Source organism: Balaenoptera borealis (assembly GCF_965194805.1).
Source record: "Balaenoptera borealis genome assembly, chromosome: 1".
Lineage (NCBI taxonomy): Eukaryota > Metazoa > Chordata > Mammalia > Artiodactyla > Balaenopteridae > Balaenoptera > Balaenoptera borealis.
The window spans coordinates 169,549,994-169,559,590 of record NC_138860.1 but is presented as its reverse complement, the minus strand read 5'-3'; the positions used below and the strand labels follow the sequence as shown (position 1 = coordinate 169,559,590).

The 9,597-nt window shown below is 52.4% G+C and overlaps 1 protein-coding gene and 1 long non-coding RNA gene across 5 annotated transcripts in view; one reads left to right on the top strand and one right to left on the bottom strand.

Moving 5' to 3' along the window:
* NKAIN1 (sodium/potassium transporting ATPase interacting 1) overlaps positions 1 to 9,597 on the bottom strand; it is a 42,731-nt gene that overhangs the window by 6,923 nt on the left and 26,211 nt on the right. The window lies entirely within an intron of this gene.
* Positions 1,078 to 7,479, top strand: LOC309606677. Its single transcript, XR_014232000.1, has 2 exons — positions 1,078 to 1,623; positions 6,364 to 7,479. It is a non-coding gene; the product is annotated as an uncharacterized lncRNA (long non-coding RNA).

Here is a 9,597-nt window from a genome sequence, read left to right as displayed (position 1 = left end):
TTTCCTGGCAGGGAGGCAAGAGGAGATGGAGCTGATGGTACCACACAGATGGCATAGCTTGGGCAGAGACCCAGGAAGCTGCAGGCCCAACCCTGGCACCCACCCACCTGGCACCAGCCTGCCTCTTGCTGGTGACTCCCCTCCCAGAGCTCTGCAGATTGTAAAGAGCTTTCCAAGTTCATCTCTCACTGGATACTCCTTGGCAGAAAGGCACTGCTGAGATCATTAACTCAGAAGAAAGAAACCATGAGGCTCAGAGAGGGGAAGTGACTTGCCCAAGGTCACACAGCAGGTTGGTGGCAGAGCCAGACAGCCATTCTGCCTTTCTCTGCCTCCTGTTCCACCTTGGCACCAACACACCACCTTTCCCAGGTGGCACTGGCTCGAGAGTTAAGACATGTGGTTTCTGGTTGAGAGTCTGACACTGATTCCTGGCTTACTTGGGCAGGCTACCTTCTCTGTGGGTCTTGAGATCCTCTTACACAGAGGCTGCCAGACTAAATGACCTCTAAGGGCCCTTCTGGTTTTGAATCCAGTGGCCTGCCAACCTTGGGGGAGAAACTCCCCAGGCTGCTTCCCCTCCCAAAAGCTCCTACCCCACTTCTCTTCTCCTTTCTACCCTGACTCTGCTAGGCCTTAGGGAGTCCTGGTGGTTTGGGGTCCAGCTGGATGCTCTCGACTCAGCTGGCACAGGGTCCTGGCGAGGAGGGTGAGACAGAGTTGCCCAGGCTCATAGTGTAGTTGGGGGACACACTGCCTGGATACAACTACCTAAACCTGACATCACCCTCACCCCCACTCTGGCCCTAGCCCAAAACCCTTGTGTTCTCAGGGACCTCACTGATAGAATGAGCAGCACTGGAGTCACTAAAACTCAAGTTCAAACTGCAGTCCTGCTGTGTGACTTAGGGCAAATTACTTTCCCTCTCTGAGCCTATTTCTTTAACTATAAATGGGGAAGATAATCCCTCCCCTGAGAAGTTGTTGTGAGGATATGGAGACATCACATAAACTAATAATTAGACTTAACATATGGTGGTTAATTAGTAGGAGACCTAACAGTCAAAGCTTCTTAGTTGGGCTTTGAAGGCTGCTAGGATCTGGCTCAATTCTTTACTCCCAGCCAGTTCTTGCCCCCAAGCAGCTGAAATAACAGTTGAGGATCCACCATCATTTCCCTTTCCTTATATCCAAGTCCTCCTTGGTTTTCAAAACATAGCACAGTTTTCTCCGTTCCTAGGAAGACCTCCTGACTGGCCCAAAGGGATCTCTCTTTCCACTGAATATGGAACACTGGCTCTTCTTGTCACTCTGAGCCATCCTTCCAGCCTCCCTCCAGCCTCCCATCCAACAACTGCCCACTCATTCATCAAAACGCCATCCACATCCATTTACTCATCCATCTGACATCTGACATGCCCTCATCCATCCAGGGTACATCATTTATTTATTCACAGAACGTTCAATCTGTGTCAGGCCCTGTGCTGGCGCTGGGATGCTGAAATGAATACATTGCAGTCCCTGCCCTTTGGGAACTCAGAGCCTAGGAGGGGAGATGGATGGAAAACCACTGTGATCAGCGGGATAACCCAGGCCTGAACGATGCTGCCTCTGCCTCCAACGGTGAGTGCAGAAATCGATGTAAATAAATAAATAGTTTAATTGAGATTCAGTGTCTTATAAATAACCCCGATTCTAAAGCTGTTATCTTTTATTCAAAAACCAAGTCAAATATTCCAGAACTCCTGCTTCTGCAGCAGTGACATGCAGGTAATTAACAAATAAAGATAAGAACAAAAAATAGGAGGAATATCTTCCCCATCTGGTTGCCATGGCTTAGAAACAATAATCTCAGGGCTGCAGTGGTTGTAAATCATAACTGGCCTTGGAGTGTCTCTTTTTCTCTTCTTCCTTTTGGCCGCACTGCTCTGCATGTGGGATCTTACTTCCCCAACCAGGGATCGAACCTGTGCCCCTTGCACTGGAAGTGCGGAGTCTTAACCACTGGACCATCAGGGAAGTGCCTGGAGTGTCTTTTTTACTTTGATGGGAGGACTTGTGTGGAGACAATAGCAACCTACTCCTTTGCAAAAAGTTCAAGTGCACATGCATTGAGAGGAAAAAAGTGACTTCGGGGGGCTTCCCTGGTGGTGCAGTGGTTAAGAATCCGCCTGCCAATGGAGGGGACACGGGTTCGAGCCCTGGTCCGGGAAGATTCCACACGCCGCAGAGCAACTAAGCCCATGCTCCACAACTACTGAGCCTGTGCTCTAGAGCCCGTGAGCCACAACTACTGAAGCCCGCGAGCCTAGAGCCCGTGCTCCCCAACAAGAGAAGCCACCGCAATGAGAAGCCCATGCACCACAACAAAGAGTAGCCCCTGCTTGCCGCAACTAGAGAAAGCCCGCACACAGCAACAAAGACCCAACGCAGCCAAATTAATTAATTTTTTTTTTTTTTTTAAAGTGACTTCAGGGATATTTTTTCCTGGTCAGCCTACAAGTCAGGTGAGGCTGGCTTCTTGAGTCTCTCTCCTAAGTGGGCCAGCACAGAAGCTTCTGTGGGCAACTGCTGTAGCCTCCCGCCTGATCTCCTGGCAGAAGGAGGCTGCCTATCAACCTACCGAGTGCTTTTTCTAAAGCACAAATCTGGTCGAATCACTCTGTCATCAATGCAGCCCAGAGAGCCTGGGGTAATCCCTATGGCCTCTGGGCCAGCCAATCCCCCGGTCACAAGGACCCCAGATAAGCGGGATGAGTCCCCCTGACTGCAGTCCCAGAAAGACAGATGAGATCCAGTCCCCCCAGCCTCACAGCCCTGTCCGGATCTGTCAATGCCCACAGAGTAAATCCCACTTTCCTGCCCATTGGTCCTCTCTGCCCTTGATCTCCACAACGCTCTGTGCCGCTTCCTCTGACCCAGCCCTCCCCTGGCCCCCGGCCCCCTTTTCATGAGCCCTTCCACACCAGCAAGTGTCTCTACGGCCTCGGCGCCTTCCCTAAGGGGTCCCCCCACCCCTTAAACGTTGCACCCAAGGACACTGTTTTCCCTGTAGTCTTCTCAGTGACTCTGTTTCTCTTCTCTCATCCCATGCTCCTCAGGCCCAAAGGTGGGGTCGGTATCCTCTGGGGTCCCCAAACTGCCTGCAGAACTGTGCAACCCAGTGGCTATACCACCCTCATCACTGCTGGACTCATCGTCCACTGGCCTCCGGGTCTTGTCCCTTCCTTGAAAACGATCCCATGACCTCTGCATCATCCTGGTCGACTCTGACATCTGGGGGCCACCCCCTCCAGCACCCTAACCTCTCAAGTCCTCTCCCATGACCTTTGCTTCCATTCTTCCTTGTCCACGGCCACTTCTTGGAATGTGTCATCACTCATAACTGCCCTGCCTCCAAAGTCGCCAATTTGAGAGCCCCTCTCAGACACCCCAGCTTCTTCCCAACACCCTTCACGATGACGGGCCCATCAGCCTGCTGGGATCACATGACCCCTCACTTCACCACCAGCTTTGCCTGTAACCCAAACTGTCATACTCCTCTGCCTTTTCATCACGTCTTTGAGGAAAAGCCCACACCTGGATAAACCCAATTAATAGTTTTCTCAGTTCTCGCAAAGCAGCCAAGCACTTCTGGAGAAAGTCACTCCACGGGGCAGACTGGGGCCACCGGAGATCCGGAATCATCGACTCCGAGAAGCTCCCCGATGCTGTCCCACAACCCAACTAGGCTTCTCTGAGGAACTCACTCCTCCTAATATTTCAGATCTTCTTGCTGTCCTCAACCCTCCTGGGGACAACCCTTCGCCCCTACCCTGGGTAAAGACCTGGTCTCCCCCCACCCCCTATACTTGAGGCTCTGTCCCTCCCTGCACTAAAGGACAATGCCTCCTCCTGCATTCTGAACCCTATCTTCTACCTACTCGGGAGCCCACATCATCCACGATCTCTTCTCTTGTAAACCCAACCTCTTCCCCTGCCCAGAATCCTTCCCACTGGCTCCTAAACATGTTTAAGCCTCTTCTACTTAAAAAAAAAAAAAAAATAGAAAGTCCCCTTTTCCCCCTCCAACTAATGCCTTATCTAGCCCAATGCTCTCACATCCAAAACTGTTTAAAGGTCTCCACGCCCTCCCTGCTACTCACCCCTCCACCCACTTGCTACAATTTGGTCCAGGGATTAGGAGCAGAGCTGGGTTAGAATCCTGGTGCCGCTGGTTTTTCTACAACTCTGGGCAAGTCACTTAACCTCTCTGTGCCTCAGTTTTCTCACCAACAAAATGGGTATGACTCATAGTACTTCCTTCATCTGGTCGTGAGGAGAGTCAGCATTATTTAAAATTATATTCCGCTGCAGAGCTCCCTGCCTCCCCCCTTGCTTTATTTTCTCCACGGCACTTATCATTGACTAACATACTATTCACTCCTTATTTACTGTCTCCTGCATTAGAAGGCAAACTCCACGATAGTGGGGATGTTCACTGCTGCATTTCCAGCGGTGAGAGCCGTGCCTGGCACACGCATTCTCCACCTCCTTGGCCTGATTCCGGTGCAGCCCATCCTCCTGCGCAGTCAGGCCCCTAAGTATCAGAGCACCTCAGGGCCACAGCCCAGCCCCTCTTCACACTCCACGTGTCCTAGCAAATGCACGTCCCCCCCAGCTTCAGTTCCTTCAGCCTCCAGCCCCTTTATAACCAAGTACCCATTGGATGGTTCATCATGAACTTAATACATCCAAACCTGGTCCAATTGCAGTGATGGGGGCCTCAGGATGTGTCCAGCTGCATGAGCTAGAAAGGTAAGCTTTAGGCCCTGGTCTTCCTCCTGCTCACCTGCGTTCCCAGTCTGTCATCAACTGGCTCTCTCATCTTCTGAATCTCTCTCACATCTGGCCACCTTCCTCCCTCTACCTTCTCTCACCTGGCCAACTGCAATACCAGCCCCCAGTCTACTTCAAGCCTAACACACCCCTCTTTCCGGAGTGAAGCTTCCTCGAGGCTTCCCTCCTGCCCCTCCCCCTGCCCTTAGCTCCCCACCCCCATCCCTGATTATTTATTTATTGGGTAGCTGCCAGCTGAGGGGGATGCAGTTGCCATGGGAACTTTCAGCCCCGAGTCAGGGCTGCCTCTGCTCTCAGTAGGATGCTCTTGTCTGTCTAGACGCCAACCCCAGGAGCCCAACACCAGGCGGGGGGTTGGGGGTGGGGAGTGAGAAATGAATAATGCAGATGGGCCCACCCCGGCCCCAGGAAGCTGGCTGGGGGAGAGGGCGGGCAGAGGGCTGGGCTTGGGGCCACAGAACCCATCAGAAGCCTCTTGTGTCCAAGTCCTTGCCAGCCAGTTCTGCAAGTCAACTACTTTCCTGTCCAAAATTGCAGCCATATCACCAGGGGACTTAGATACAGAAGTCAGGCTGTCTGGGGAATGATGAGGAGGGGGCTGCTGAAGTTTCTGGAGAATAGTTTGGTCGCAACTGGTCTCCTTTACTGACTTTAGTTCACAGAGATGCTGAGGTGGGAAGAACCCGCCATTGAGGGTCAGGCACACCTGAGTTCCATTCCCAGCTCAGTCCCTGACTCACTGTGTGACCTCGGGCAAGTTACTCCCCCTTTCTGAGCCAGCCTGTTTCCTCACTGGGAAAACGTCCTGAGGATTTAGACAGCACATGTAAAGCTCTCATCCCGGTACTTGGTACACAGTTGGTGCTCAGGATATGACTACAGCCTTTGCTGCATCCCCAAACTCAAGCCCCCCTTTTCCCAATGGATTTCTGAGGCAGCTGACAAAATTAAACTCGACTCAGCCCCTCATCCGTGAAATGAGGTAGTGGGATTGAAGCTGCAGATGGCAGAACTGGAAGGACCCCTGGAGATCTGTTGGTCCAACCCCCTCATTAGAGAGGTGAGCAAACTGACAGCAGAGAGGGGCAGTGACTCGTCTAAGGAGAGGGTCTTCTCTCTTTCTCTGAGCTCTGTCCCCATCTCCAGGGTCCATCTGGCGTCCATGCCATTTGAGTATGAGTTGAAATAAACACCCAGCAAGAGATTAAAAGGAGTACAGTCATGGAGACCAGGTAGTCTCTGGCAAGGTCAGGGAAGATGGGCCTAAAAGGGACTCAATTCATCGAACAAATATTTCTTGAGCACCTACTATGTGCCAGGCCAGGGTATACAGCAATGAGCAAGCTGGCGTGGTCTCGGCTCCATAGAGTTCTAGTCTAAAGACAGATACCACAGTCCTCCGGGAGCTGATGATGGGGGCTTCTCTGCCTGGTTTCCCACCCACTGTGCATAGTGACCTGTGGGGAGTTCTTTCTACCCCCAACACATGCACACATTCTCTCTCTCTCTCTCTTTCTTTTCCAGGGCTCCCACAGCCCTTCTGCCTCTCTCTGTCCCAGCCTGGATCCTGCTGGAAAATGGCCAAGGCTATCACTGTTAAGTGAAAAAAAAAAAAAAAAAACCAAGCTGCAGAACAATATGATTCCATTTATGTAAAAAAAAAAAAAAGACACATGAAATGTGTGTGATTGTAAATGCAGAATCAAGAGCCTGGGAAACACACAACAAATGGTTATGAGAACTTCTCTCTAGGGAGCGGGAAGGGGGAAACTTTTACTTTTAAATACATACACTTTGGTATTTCTGAGATGTTTTAAAACAAAGCTATAATTTTTAAAAAGTTAAGAGAAAATGTTGTTAAGATGTTGTTGACTCTGTTAGACTGTGTGAAAGAGCACTTGGGTGGCTCAGAGGATCTGAGGTCTCCTTCTGTGATGTGAATGTGCTTTGGGACCCAGGGCAAGACTCCTCTGGGCCTCAGTGTTCTCATCTGTACAATGGGGGCCTCTGCCGCTCCAAGTCGCTATCTAGGCCTGGTGTTGCTGCAGCCCGCCTGCCTTCAGGGGGACTGCCCTTGGGGTCCTGTGACCTCTGCTGAGAGCCTAATGGCTCGTCTTCACCAGAAGGTGGTTCTGCCAGTCTCTGGTACAGCCTGTCTCTAGGTTCTGCCTGGGTCATCAGAGCCTTGCCTCTCCCTGACTACACACAGATCCACCATCACCCCTCCTTCAGGTGCCATCAGCCCTCTCCCCACAGCCCTAGTGTGGCCACCTTGATATGAGGAGGCTCAGCGTGGTCACTTGAGTCTCCTGAAGTCACTCAGACAGGATGTGGCAGAGCTAAGATCTGAGCCCTGTCACTACACCCACTGCTCTTCCCACTCACCAGACATCTCTCCAGAGACAGTCAAGGGCATACGAAGGGACAGAGTGGAGGCAGGGGCAGAACCTGCTCTGCATCAAAGGGCCTCTCATGAGCCACCCAGCCCAGCCTCCCATGGGCAGTGAAGTAACAGCTAATGTTTATTAACCTGTTAGTGCCAGGCACGGTTCTGAGTACTTCACACCTGTTCATTCATTCATTCTACCAACCGTTCTTGAGCGTCTTTTGTAGGCTTAGTGCTGAGAACTCAGTGGTGAATACAGAGGGCCCAGTTCCTGTCCTCACGGGATGACAGTCCTGCCCATAGCCTCCTCAGTGCAGACATCAGAACACCTGCCCCGGGCCAGAGAGCAGGGGAAGTGGGAGAGGGGCAAGAAGAGAGGACGCTCTTTCCCACTAGAAAACTAGGGAATTCCCTGGCAGTCCAGTAGTTAGGACTCCGTGCTTTCACTGCCGAGGGCCTGGGTTCAATCCCTGGTTGAACTAAGATCCTGCAAGCTGTGCAATGCGGCCAAATGACAACAACAACAAAACTAAGCTAACCTCTCCCAATGGGTCTTAGAATTGTAGGGTCATTTATTGAGTACCTACTGTATACTACCCCTCATACTCGGGTCACATTTCTCTTTTTTTTTTTCGGCCCGTGCCGAGTGGCTTGCAGGCCCAGTCCCCCGGCAGTGGAAGCACGGAGTCCTAACCACTGGACCACCAGGGAATTCCTGGGTCACATCTCTTAATCTTCCCCCTACTGATAGATGAGGAAACTGAGGCTCGGGGAAGTCAAGGGGCTCGCCCACGGGCACACGGAAGAGCTGAGTCTGCAGCCGGTCTGCTGGGGCAGAGCCCTTGCTTCCCCAGCACGTGGTTCTCTGAGACTAGGCTACTCTCACCCCCACAGCCCCGCTCCATAGCACCTTCTGCTCTCAAGGGTGACCTTCCTCCCCTCAGTGCTGCGCCCTCCTCCTCAGGACAGCTCCCCAGCCCCCAAGTCCTCAGACTGCCATCTGTCTGTCCTCACACCCTCCCACTATGGCCCAGCCCCCTACCTCAGCTGGGCCTGGGGGAGCCAGGGAGCAGCTGGTCACTACCTTCCACGTAATTAGCCCTCGGAGACCATGCCTGGAGCTGTTAGAGAGGCCCAGGACTGTCTCAGTGGGCTGGTCTGGCCAGCCCTGAACCTGTCAGGAGGCAGTGGCTGGGGCTTGGCCTGTCTCCATGGCAACCCAATCCCCTCATCCCAGTGATTACTGACCCTTGCGCAGCTGGGGGGCTCCTCAGGCCCCCTTCTGGGCAGATCTATCCCACTATACCTCTGAGCTGGCAGCTCCATTAGAACAACAGGTCTGGTAGAGGTCTAATTAGCATACATCTACATTAATTTGCATAACCCCTGGGCCTAGCAGCCCAGGGAGATATCAAGGTCAGTCTAAAATCAAAGGGTCCCTCTAATCTCATGGGGTGCCTAGCTCCTCATCGACCATCTGGTCCAAACTCACAGGCGCCAGACTGGGAGGTGGTGTGGGCAGTGCAGAGAAGGGCCTTCAGGCCAGTGACTCTCTGTGACTCAGTCTCCTGCTCTGTAAAATGGGCACAAGGTGCCTACTTCACAGCGCTGTTGAGAAGATCAACACCGGGACTTCCCTGGTGGTCCGGTGGTTAAGATTCCGAGCTCCCAATACAGGGGGCCCGGGTTCCATCCCTGGTCAGGGAACTAGATCCTGCATGCCGCAACTAAAAGATCCTGCATGCCGCAACTAAGACCTGGCGCAGCCAGATAAATAAATAAATTTTTTTTTTTAAAAAAAGATCAAGGGGTCTTCTAGATTCATTCCCAAGTCCAGGCCTCACCCCACTCCTCCAACCCCCAATCTCCACTCCTGGAGCGCTCTGCTTCCTGCCTGTGGGGCAGGCCCTTCTTATAGGCCCATAAAAGCCTGTAGGAACCTGCTCTCCCCCAGGAGGGTCCTCCCACCAGGCCCTCCCTCAACCTTAATTTCTGGGTCCTGGCTGCAAGTGGATTAGAAGCTGCAGGCTACCAGCTTTGGCCTTTCATCAACACCTCTGGGCTTTGACCTGGTTGGTGCACAGCTGGGAAGCAGGGGAACAGAGAGCATCTGGCCTCGCCCTGGCCCCCAGCACCACCCACTCCAGTGCACCCTTTGGAAAACCATGCGAGGCAGTTTAGGGCACGCTCTGGAGTCACACTGCTTGGGTTTATCTTCCAAATGAGCCTCAGCGTCTCCATCTGTAAAATGGGGATAACAAGCCACACTTCTTGGAGTCATGAAAATTAAATGAGATGTCAAGTGCCTGACATAGTAAGCACTATGTCAAGTGCCTGACATAGTAAGCACTCCATAAATGTTAACTGTTATT